Source organism: Rhyacophila brunnea, unplaced genomic scaffold (genome assembly GCF_057557595.1).
Source record: "Rhyacophila brunnea isolate RB1 unplaced genomic scaffold, BYU_Rbru_1.0 scaffold_17, whole genome shotgun sequence".
Taxonomy (NCBI): Eukaryota; Metazoa; Arthropoda; class Insecta; order Trichoptera; family Rhyacophilidae; genus Rhyacophila; species Rhyacophila brunnea.
In genome coordinates this window covers 4,756,692-4,766,263 of record NW_028232827.1, presented here as the reverse complement: position 1 = coordinate 4,766,263, position 9,572 = coordinate 4,756,692, and positions in this window count along the sequence as shown.

Sequence of the window (9,572 nt, the reverse complement as noted above, 5' to 3'; positions counted from 1 at the left end):
GATTTGAAGCCAGTATCTGTTTATTACTTAATAACGGTGATGCCATAAAACTCAAGAAATACCTACACATCTTATCAGTATGGAACGCGCATTTCATTTACATGACAATTCTGTATCTATTTTATGATGCAGCCGTAAATATATAAAAATAACATATGTGCATATTAATTGTTTCACACGTTTTTAAGTTTATCCCATATTTATTCACACTCGAGAATAATAATTATACCTTTTAACAATCTCACTCTGAAGCAACCCAATTCCCTTTTTTGTATTCCATGATTGTTTTATTAGATATTGCCTATTACCATCCATCTTCTATTTGCTGCCCTTTAGACTATGCCGCCCCAATCAGTATGTAACCCGCCTAAACGCGACGTCATTATATTCAATTTCAATTTTTATTTTTATTTTTTTATTTATTTTTACATATTGTGGACATTACAAATTATAAGTTTAAGACGTTCACAACATGACATAAAAAAGAGATAGATAATATGTTATTAAACAAATATGTACATACAAAAATATTAATTATATAGGTACATGGAAATACACCGGATGAGTTAAGCAGACCCTATTTTAAAAATTTATAAAATAACGTCCACCTATACTCATCCTCACGTAGGCGGAATATATCAACACCCGAAGCAATTTCGTTGAACATAGTTATCGCCCTCCCAATTGGCATTACCAGTGGCAGGTTGGTTCTGCACCTTGGGAGAATAAACAACTGATGTTCTCTATTTCTAAGATAGTTATCAGGGACACACAGGTCAACACTGCATATAAAACAGTGTTCCCCAACCTTTTAACACATGTGGACCGGTAAAAATAGGAGAAATATTTTGGGGACCACTAACGCAGACAAAACTATTATTAATAAAGTATTTAGTTTATTAGTTTTTAAATCTGATTTATGATGATATTAATGCAAATACAAACAAAAAATAACGTGGTTATAATAATAACAAGTTAGTTTAAAAAAATATGTAGTGCGAAATAATATTATGTTGATGTATCTTTGTAAGGATAGTTGATAACTATGGCTTCAGTGTTGTTTCGGAAAGACAAATCGCTGCATTGACATCCATTCGGTTTCTCTGTTTCGTTTTTTAATGACATAACCGAAAAAGTATTTTCACATAAAAAAATATGTCGAAAATGTAGATGATAATTTAGTGTATTTGTAACTAAAAATATGTGTACATATTTTATGGTTGAATACCAAAAGACAACTCCATTAGTTTTACTTATTCTCGATTTACGTATTCCACGAAGGGATTACATTTTTTCAACGACGATTTGTTTGGAATTTTTGGCATACCTATTATGCTTTTTAAAATGGGGGACAATTATTATTTGCGGATCGGCCGAAAGCTTCTGCGGACCAGCGGTTGGGAAACACTGCTATAAAGCACTGTGAGAAAGGTAATATTGTAGTGTTATTTTATTACGTATATTTTCCGTCACTAACTGCTGTATATTATATTATGATATTTTAGTTAAGTAGTTAGTTTTGTAACCTTGAGCGTCCAGTCGTAATGCATCACCGAATGCATTGACATAAAAAAGAATATATATTTGCAAAGTAAGTTGGTAATTGAATTGCAAACAATGTCAAGTGGTATTATGCAAGTAATGTCCATTTTCCAACAACGGAAATTAGTTTTAACTTACAAGATAAGTAACTTTTAATGACACACGATTGCAGCTGCAAAAACTAGTTAAGTATGTAGTTGCTTTGTTTGGTGCATTTTTATAAAATTTTAATCTGATAAATTTAACTTGAGGTTCGGCGGCGACGGTCGTGTCGTTATCGAAGTATTGCGAGAGTATTGTCAAGATTGAAAAATATTATTCCCCACTCCCTTGATAAAAAAAACAAAAATATAAAATACGGTGACAATGTTGACAGCTGTTTCGGACTATGAACTGATCTTCATAACGAAAATAAAATAACTCTATCTTATCAACCAGTATTTTAGTATCGTTTTGAGAATAGGTTCATTTTCATGGCCGGTAACAATTACTGTCAACATAAACAACTCAGTTACTGCAAAAATAACAAAAAAAATGTTTTAAAACCAATAATATTACGGTCATTACATAATTTAATTTCATATTAAAATATTCATATATCATATATATGCACGCGAAAGCCAGTGTATCGTAAGTCTAAAAAGAACACTCGGAAAAACACAATTTAAGATTTCTCAAACAAGTTTATGCGTTTCGATTTTCTGTTTATGATAGACTCAAACGGTGAAGAATTGGTTCAATTTTTAATCGTTTAATCCAAATTTCAACTAGATAATGTATAATATTATATTTCATGCAATTCTTTACATTCTTTAATAGCATATTATCATAACATAGTCTGTACCTGAGAGCCAGTGTATATTAAGTCCAAAAAGAACACTCTAAGATTTTCAGAACAATACATATGGCTTTCTGTTAACAACACAGAAAGTGCATTAGCTCTGAAAGATTATCATACATTAAGCAAGCAATGGCTCATTTAGTGAGGTAGAGGCCCGACCCACTGACCGATTCTGATCCAATTTTTAATTTTATAAATAAATCCATGCTTTTATAATCAATTTATCATTTTAATTTTGCAGTAATAGTGCAGTGCGTAAGGCGCTGGCCTTCCACCCGAGAGGTTGGGTTCGATTCCCAGTGATGACACAATATTTATGTGTTTTTCTCAAAGTCTGGGTGTTTGTGATTGTTAAAATTACTAACAACCACCTTGTATGAAAAAGCAACGACATGGTTATTAAGAAATTAAAAAAAAAACCATAATACACAAGCTGGTTCATAAGTCTTAGGAGGCCCTCTTTTAAATTTTACGACGAATCGTTTGCGTCAAATAAACACACCGCTGACATTAAACACAAAATCTTTATTAATTTTTGGCCAAATCATACTTAAGACACACTGTCTTTGAGTACAGATGTTAGATTACGTACAATTATTGTTTCATGACATGACAATTAAGTACAATATGTTTGTCTGTTTCGCTTTTTTTTACATTACTTTAAATTAAAATTATAACACGTATTATGTAATATATACAGAATTAATACTAATATTTCAAAATTTAAAGCGCTAAATTTAATGCAATTTAGAAACAGGACGGCATTGTAATATTTTAAATTTATAAAATAATACACTGTATAATTTATTAACACGGAATAAACGCAGTTTTTTTTTAAAGAATAACATGCAACAACAGTAAATTTAGTATTAACTATTAAACATTTTTACTTATGGCATAAATAAATAAATAATAAATATTAACACGACATGATAGTAGGCAGTGGCGCACCCAGGGGGGGGGGGGGGCAAGGGGCCTTGCCCCCCCCAAAAACATTGAAATTGAAAGCCAATAGATTAGACAAATAAAAACACGGCAAAAAATGATTTGAAATTCTTCAGCACCCTCTTTAGAAAAATTACTTAGATTTTAATTTCTAACACAAAAATTTCGAACACTAATGTCGGGTTTTTTTAGAAACTCAATATCTAATGGAAATGTCAAAAATTTCTCGGTGTCCACCCGAATTCCGGAGTTGTGCAGGTCATGGCTGGGGAGGGCTGACAGGGCTCTAGCCTGGGGGCCCGGGCTGTGGGGGGCCCGGCGTGTCGGGTTGACCAGATAAGTGAGATAAACACACATCATAAATTAGCTATAATAGTAAAAAAAAGTCGCCTGCGGCGCTATTACACTTCATGGCCATGAACATGGCAATATATTTTTTGATTATTAGGTATGCGTCGATACTCGACAGCTCCATTATTAAAGTAGATGTATTAAAAATCGCCAATAATTCACTGTATAAGTACCCTTAATTTGAACTAAAACACAATTTGAAAAATGTTAATGTAGTGTTTCACACTGCATTTAATCTTAGCGGTGGGTAGGGGGCCCGCCAAATATCCATGGTATAGGTACACCGAGTACAATAGACAAAAGACCGATAAACGAGAAATTAAGCTGTGAAGAAGAAAAAGAGTCTATGGGACTAATTTACATTCTCCTCCTTGCCCCCCCCAATATTAAATCCTGGGTGCGCCACTGATAGTAGGTAGCGTTTTAGGGCAACTGTAATATTTGACTTGTGAAGGAATTAATATTAAGCAAAAAATATATATACCCACTATTTCTTTTATTGTTATTTAAGTATCTACGCCAATGAGCAAAGTTTAAAAATATGTTTTTTTTCAGTAACACTACATTATTACATTAATATACTATTTACAATATTATGTTTTAAACTATTTCTGTTTGCGTATTTATTAAAATATTATAATATCCAATAGTATGTGATGTACTATGTATGTTTGGAATCCAAAAGGTAAATAGTTTAATTTAAAAATAAAATGATAATACATAGTGACAATAATATACATTTTTTCTGTGATACGAGTATTATAACTTATCTATGACAGCATGCATTTAAAATTTAAAAAAAAAATAAGACAACATCCAATGGTATATTGTATTGTACTAAATGTTGTAAGTATGCGAGAGGTAAATAGTATTAACTGAATTGAAAAATTTGATATTATGATGTTACAGTATAATATATCTGGGGCCTAATACTAGAACTGCCTATGTCAAATATATCAATTGTCCAGTGCAGGCGATTGTGTTTTTCTCATCAACAACTAATATTATTAATTTTTCCAATACACACCATGAAAACTTGGTTATAAAAAATATAAATTAATAAACTCAAAGCGGATAATCATAAAGCTTTTTTTTTTTTTAGAAAATACTGGAAAATGAAGAAATCTCAAAATTTGAATCGCTATGTCAGCATAGGGTAAATATTCTTGGTCTAAAATATGCCGACACATTATTTTCATATATATACTTTATGTGCTCTTATTTCATTCATTTTACATCGGCTGATATAGGCATTTCTAGCATTGAAAAAAAGGAATATTTTTAAATTACTTTCTCATACTTAATTCAAAATGGCCAAAATCTGGCATAGGCACTTCTAGCACTAGGCCCCAGAATTATACACCCATAATATATGGTTATCAAATAAGATATATATACTGAACTATTCTCTCAATAAGTTGATTCTGTCACGAGCTGTATGGCATGTTGCACCATATTGTTGGAACCACATATCGTCCAGATCAAAATCAGTAATGCTGTTTCTGTAGCCGTTCTCCATTGACATTTTGGTTTTCAAGAAAATATGGACCAATTACATTTCCAGACCATAAACACACCAAACTGTTAATTTTTGTAGATGTAAAGGTGATTCAAGAATAGCATGTGGATTGTGCTTGTTTACAAAGCCATTTCACCAAAAATGAGCTTCATCGCTGAAGATATTTTTTTCATGAAATAATTGGTCTGTTTCAAGTTGCTTTATAAAAAGCCCAATCAACAAAATTTCGACGCATAAAATTTATTATATGTCTACAAGAATACAAAAAATTAAAAAAAATCAATCAAATTTTAACAAATCACAATAACACCATTTACCTCTCAAATTTATTGTTATCAAATAAATAATTAAATTAACGAAAATGCATAATTTAGCACAAATTATGCCCATCTTATGAAAGATTGCATGACGTATAAAATATAAATATTTTTTATTCATTAAATATCATTATTTTTGACGTTTTGAGTTAATTTTTATGTATTTATTACAGATAGTAATAATACATGGTCCCTCACCTAACCAACAAAAAAAACTTAATATTTCAATGGAATTGAGGAGATTTTTGTTTGTTTGATTTAATTTTAATTGAAAACCTATAGATAGTTATTTAATAATTGTAGTTTTCCACCATTTACAAATTAATTTCATCAATATTATGTAATACATATATACATCAAATATATTATTAATTTTTAACATTATATATTGAAATGCCCATTATTTATTCTAAAGTAAGGCTTGTAGCTCATAAAACCGTCGCGACTTATATAATATATCTCTATTTATTGCTTTTATCATTCGTGAAGATACTTCAAAATGGCCGCCTTAAACGATGCATACATGTGACTCTTTTATGTTACATTTTAAACGTTTTTTATTAACTGTAAATGCAAAGATTAAGGGAATGTATGTTCAACTATTTCAATCGTTTTTATATTTATTTGTAATAGTACACTAGTGACGAAATTACGAAACATGCAATTAAATACAGTTTAAATGCGAGATTGAATCCGTAAAAGTAGCTAAAACGCGTTGGGCTATTTTACAAGTACTCCAGCGCGTCTATTCTATACACAAGACTGCTTTTCAAGAGTAGGTTTGTATCGAAATATTAGCACTTATTGTAACAATTACAATAAATTAGTTGTAATTGTTACAATAAGTGCTATGTTTTAACATCACCTCTCTTGGCTGTGTTAACTTTAGAGCGAGATAGACAGTTTTGACTGTTTAGACGACTAACTTATTGTAACAATTATAATACTTCAATACATAAAATATGATACAGTGATAATATTTATCATTTTATCACTTTAGCGGTCGATAAGTATAGAATAGACCCACTGCACTAAAATTGGAATGTAAAATACAGGCACAGTGTTAATTTGAAATTTTTGATAGCATGGAGTTACAATGTCTACATACATTATAGTTATTGTTTATTTTTTGTGGTACCTAATATAATTTATGTGAATTTATGATAATAAAAAATAGTATAATAATAATATGTTGTATTAAATTTTATCAAAGTACTTACATTTATTTAGTGGTAATTGTCAAAAATCATATTATACTTACATGCAGTAAACAAATTTCCTTTCAATACTTCGTAATTGACAGTATATTATACTGTCATGTTATTTAATACTGAACGATTTGACAGAAGGTATAACACAATAACAAAATTACTACAGTGTAGAGCTGTCTCACACTATCATTATCACGAAATAGATATGAACAGAACACAGAACGTATATTATTAATAATGTTTTTGTCCACTATTTTTTATCAAAATGACGATAAAACATCGACTTATCAAACAGTCAGTTCAGTGACATCGTTAGCAATACAGGTCAATTATACGAACGTAAATTTCCAAAACGCATTCGTATTGCAATGTAGGTAGACCAGATTCTTCAGTTTATGAAAGAAGGAAATTTGTAGGAGCAAAATCTAGATGTAATAAGGAGCAGGGACATTTACTTTATGAAGCTCTTATTTGTTTATACTTGTATTCGTTGGTAAGTCAATATGATTCATCCACTGAGCTCTATTTAATGGTGTCAATCCTACGTAGTAAGGCTAACCTTTTTTAACAAGTGTGTAAAAATGTGAAAAAAATAGTCACGTGTCAGATAAATATAATTAAAAGAAACAGAATTCATAAATCCATAAATATACACACTTAATATACTAGATATATATTTATTGCCCAATTAATATTTGAAGAAGATACTTAATCGAAGATACGTTATATAAGAGAATCCTACATAATATGGTTCAATCAAACCATTGCGAAGGCGATGTTTTACTTTTGACAAAAAATAATTCATCGACGAAAATAGTTGTTCACTATCACATATTACAATGATTGCTATTTTTTTCATTTAGTTAAACGTATCAGATAATGAGTTCCATTAAATATTACCCACTTATCTCTCACAGACATAATGCTCATTGTACCTATACTTATTTTAGATTTTTTTTTAAATTATCAATTAATCTATTTGAAGACCGAAAAAATAAACAAGAGTATTCAGATGGAGTATATTTTAGATAAATTATGTAATAAAAATAACTTTTGCATATAAAATTCGAACTTTACCTGCGTGTCACACAAAAATTCTCTGCGTGTCTCATATTATATACTATACTTCTTCTTTCACTGTTTCGTGATAATGATAAAGCGAGACAGTTACTCAGCTACACTGTAGGAAATTCGTACAGATATATGAGAAGGTATACATGGGTATACTTAAACCTAAACACTGAAAATCATTGGTACAACATCTAAAGGCTTTTTAAAGAAAATATACAACATTAAAAGTCTTAGTCATAATTATGTCAATCAATGCGATACAGAAATTATTTCAAAATATAAATAAGGCATGTATTATTTTAACCTAATTATTATTTATAAACAATCTTAATATATAATATTGTTTACACTAGTTATAATATATTTCTGGCAACACCCAATGAGCCACTAATTGGCAAAATAATAATATATTAAAATATTAATAAATTTTACTAGCCTTATGACTAATATTATTATCGTTATAAAATTATTATGCCTATTAAAAAACTACACATTTTTGGTGATACCAAAACCTCAAACGTCTATTTCTAACGTGGAAACATTTTTTTAGTACCTAGGATTTTGAAAATTTAAAAAAAAACTGTTCATTGTTTTTGTATTAATTGAGCCATTTAGAAGAAAATCCGGCAGCGTTCATGTTCTCAGAATGTGAGCATTATTACTTTTTTTGTTATTGATAAAAATTTCGTATGTATACGTTTGATATAACGTGATAAAAATTACAGTTTCTAAATACAAAAACAGATTCAAATTTCAATTATATATCAAATATAAATGCTATAATAATGTTGTTTATATCATATTTTAAGATTTTACAAGACAGTTGTTCTAATAAGTTTGAAAAGAGGCAAACTGGAACTTAGACATAGAAGACTCTATCTTCTATCTATACTATATAGTATGAAAATTTTTTGAGTAGACTCTAGTAGAAAGTTGTATTGTCATCATAATAACATTTTCTTAATTTTTCTTTGAGATTTTCTTAAAAGATTTTGAATCATACATAGTATGTATTTATTTTCTTGTGATCCCAGAATCAGAATTATGTAACGTAACTAAAAAAAAAATCCCACTTAATGACACCTCTCTGTGAATATGAAACATTTAATATAATATTATGTGTTCACCGATTTTGCATACGGAATCTAGTTTTGAAAATTCTGTCCAGGATTATAGTGTATAAATATTGAAAACTAAAAATCAATCTTATTGAAGAGAACAATTCAAAAATGTTTTTTATTCACGATTAGGAACAAATAGTATGCAATTGGCAGACAATGCCGACTTTGATTCTAAATGTCTCAATAAATTGTGGCTATTTAATTCACTGTACAATGAATGGTTATATAAAAAAAAAGAATTAACAATATTACGTTTTTAGATACCTATGACATACAAATTCAGTAAAGCATATATTATTAAAGAAATCTATTTAAATCTTTAATACTTTTTTATAAAAATATTTGAACAATACTGACCAAATAAATAGGTACAAAAATTTAATACTTTGTCAACTGTCAAAAATACTAGATAATACTGAAGATAATCAGGGGTTGTCCATATATGACGTCGTCTCCTAATATGGGACATGATGTAATAGTTGAAGAAAATTTGACGTCACAAAACCAAAAAAGTTTAAATCATTTTTTTCGGACAATAAATTATTCAGAAATCAATCATTTTCAACAAATTAGTTTTTACGAATTAAATCATGTGACGTTATTTAGATAGGGGGTACAATATTTTGCGGCAATGAGAGAATTATGTCATTTATG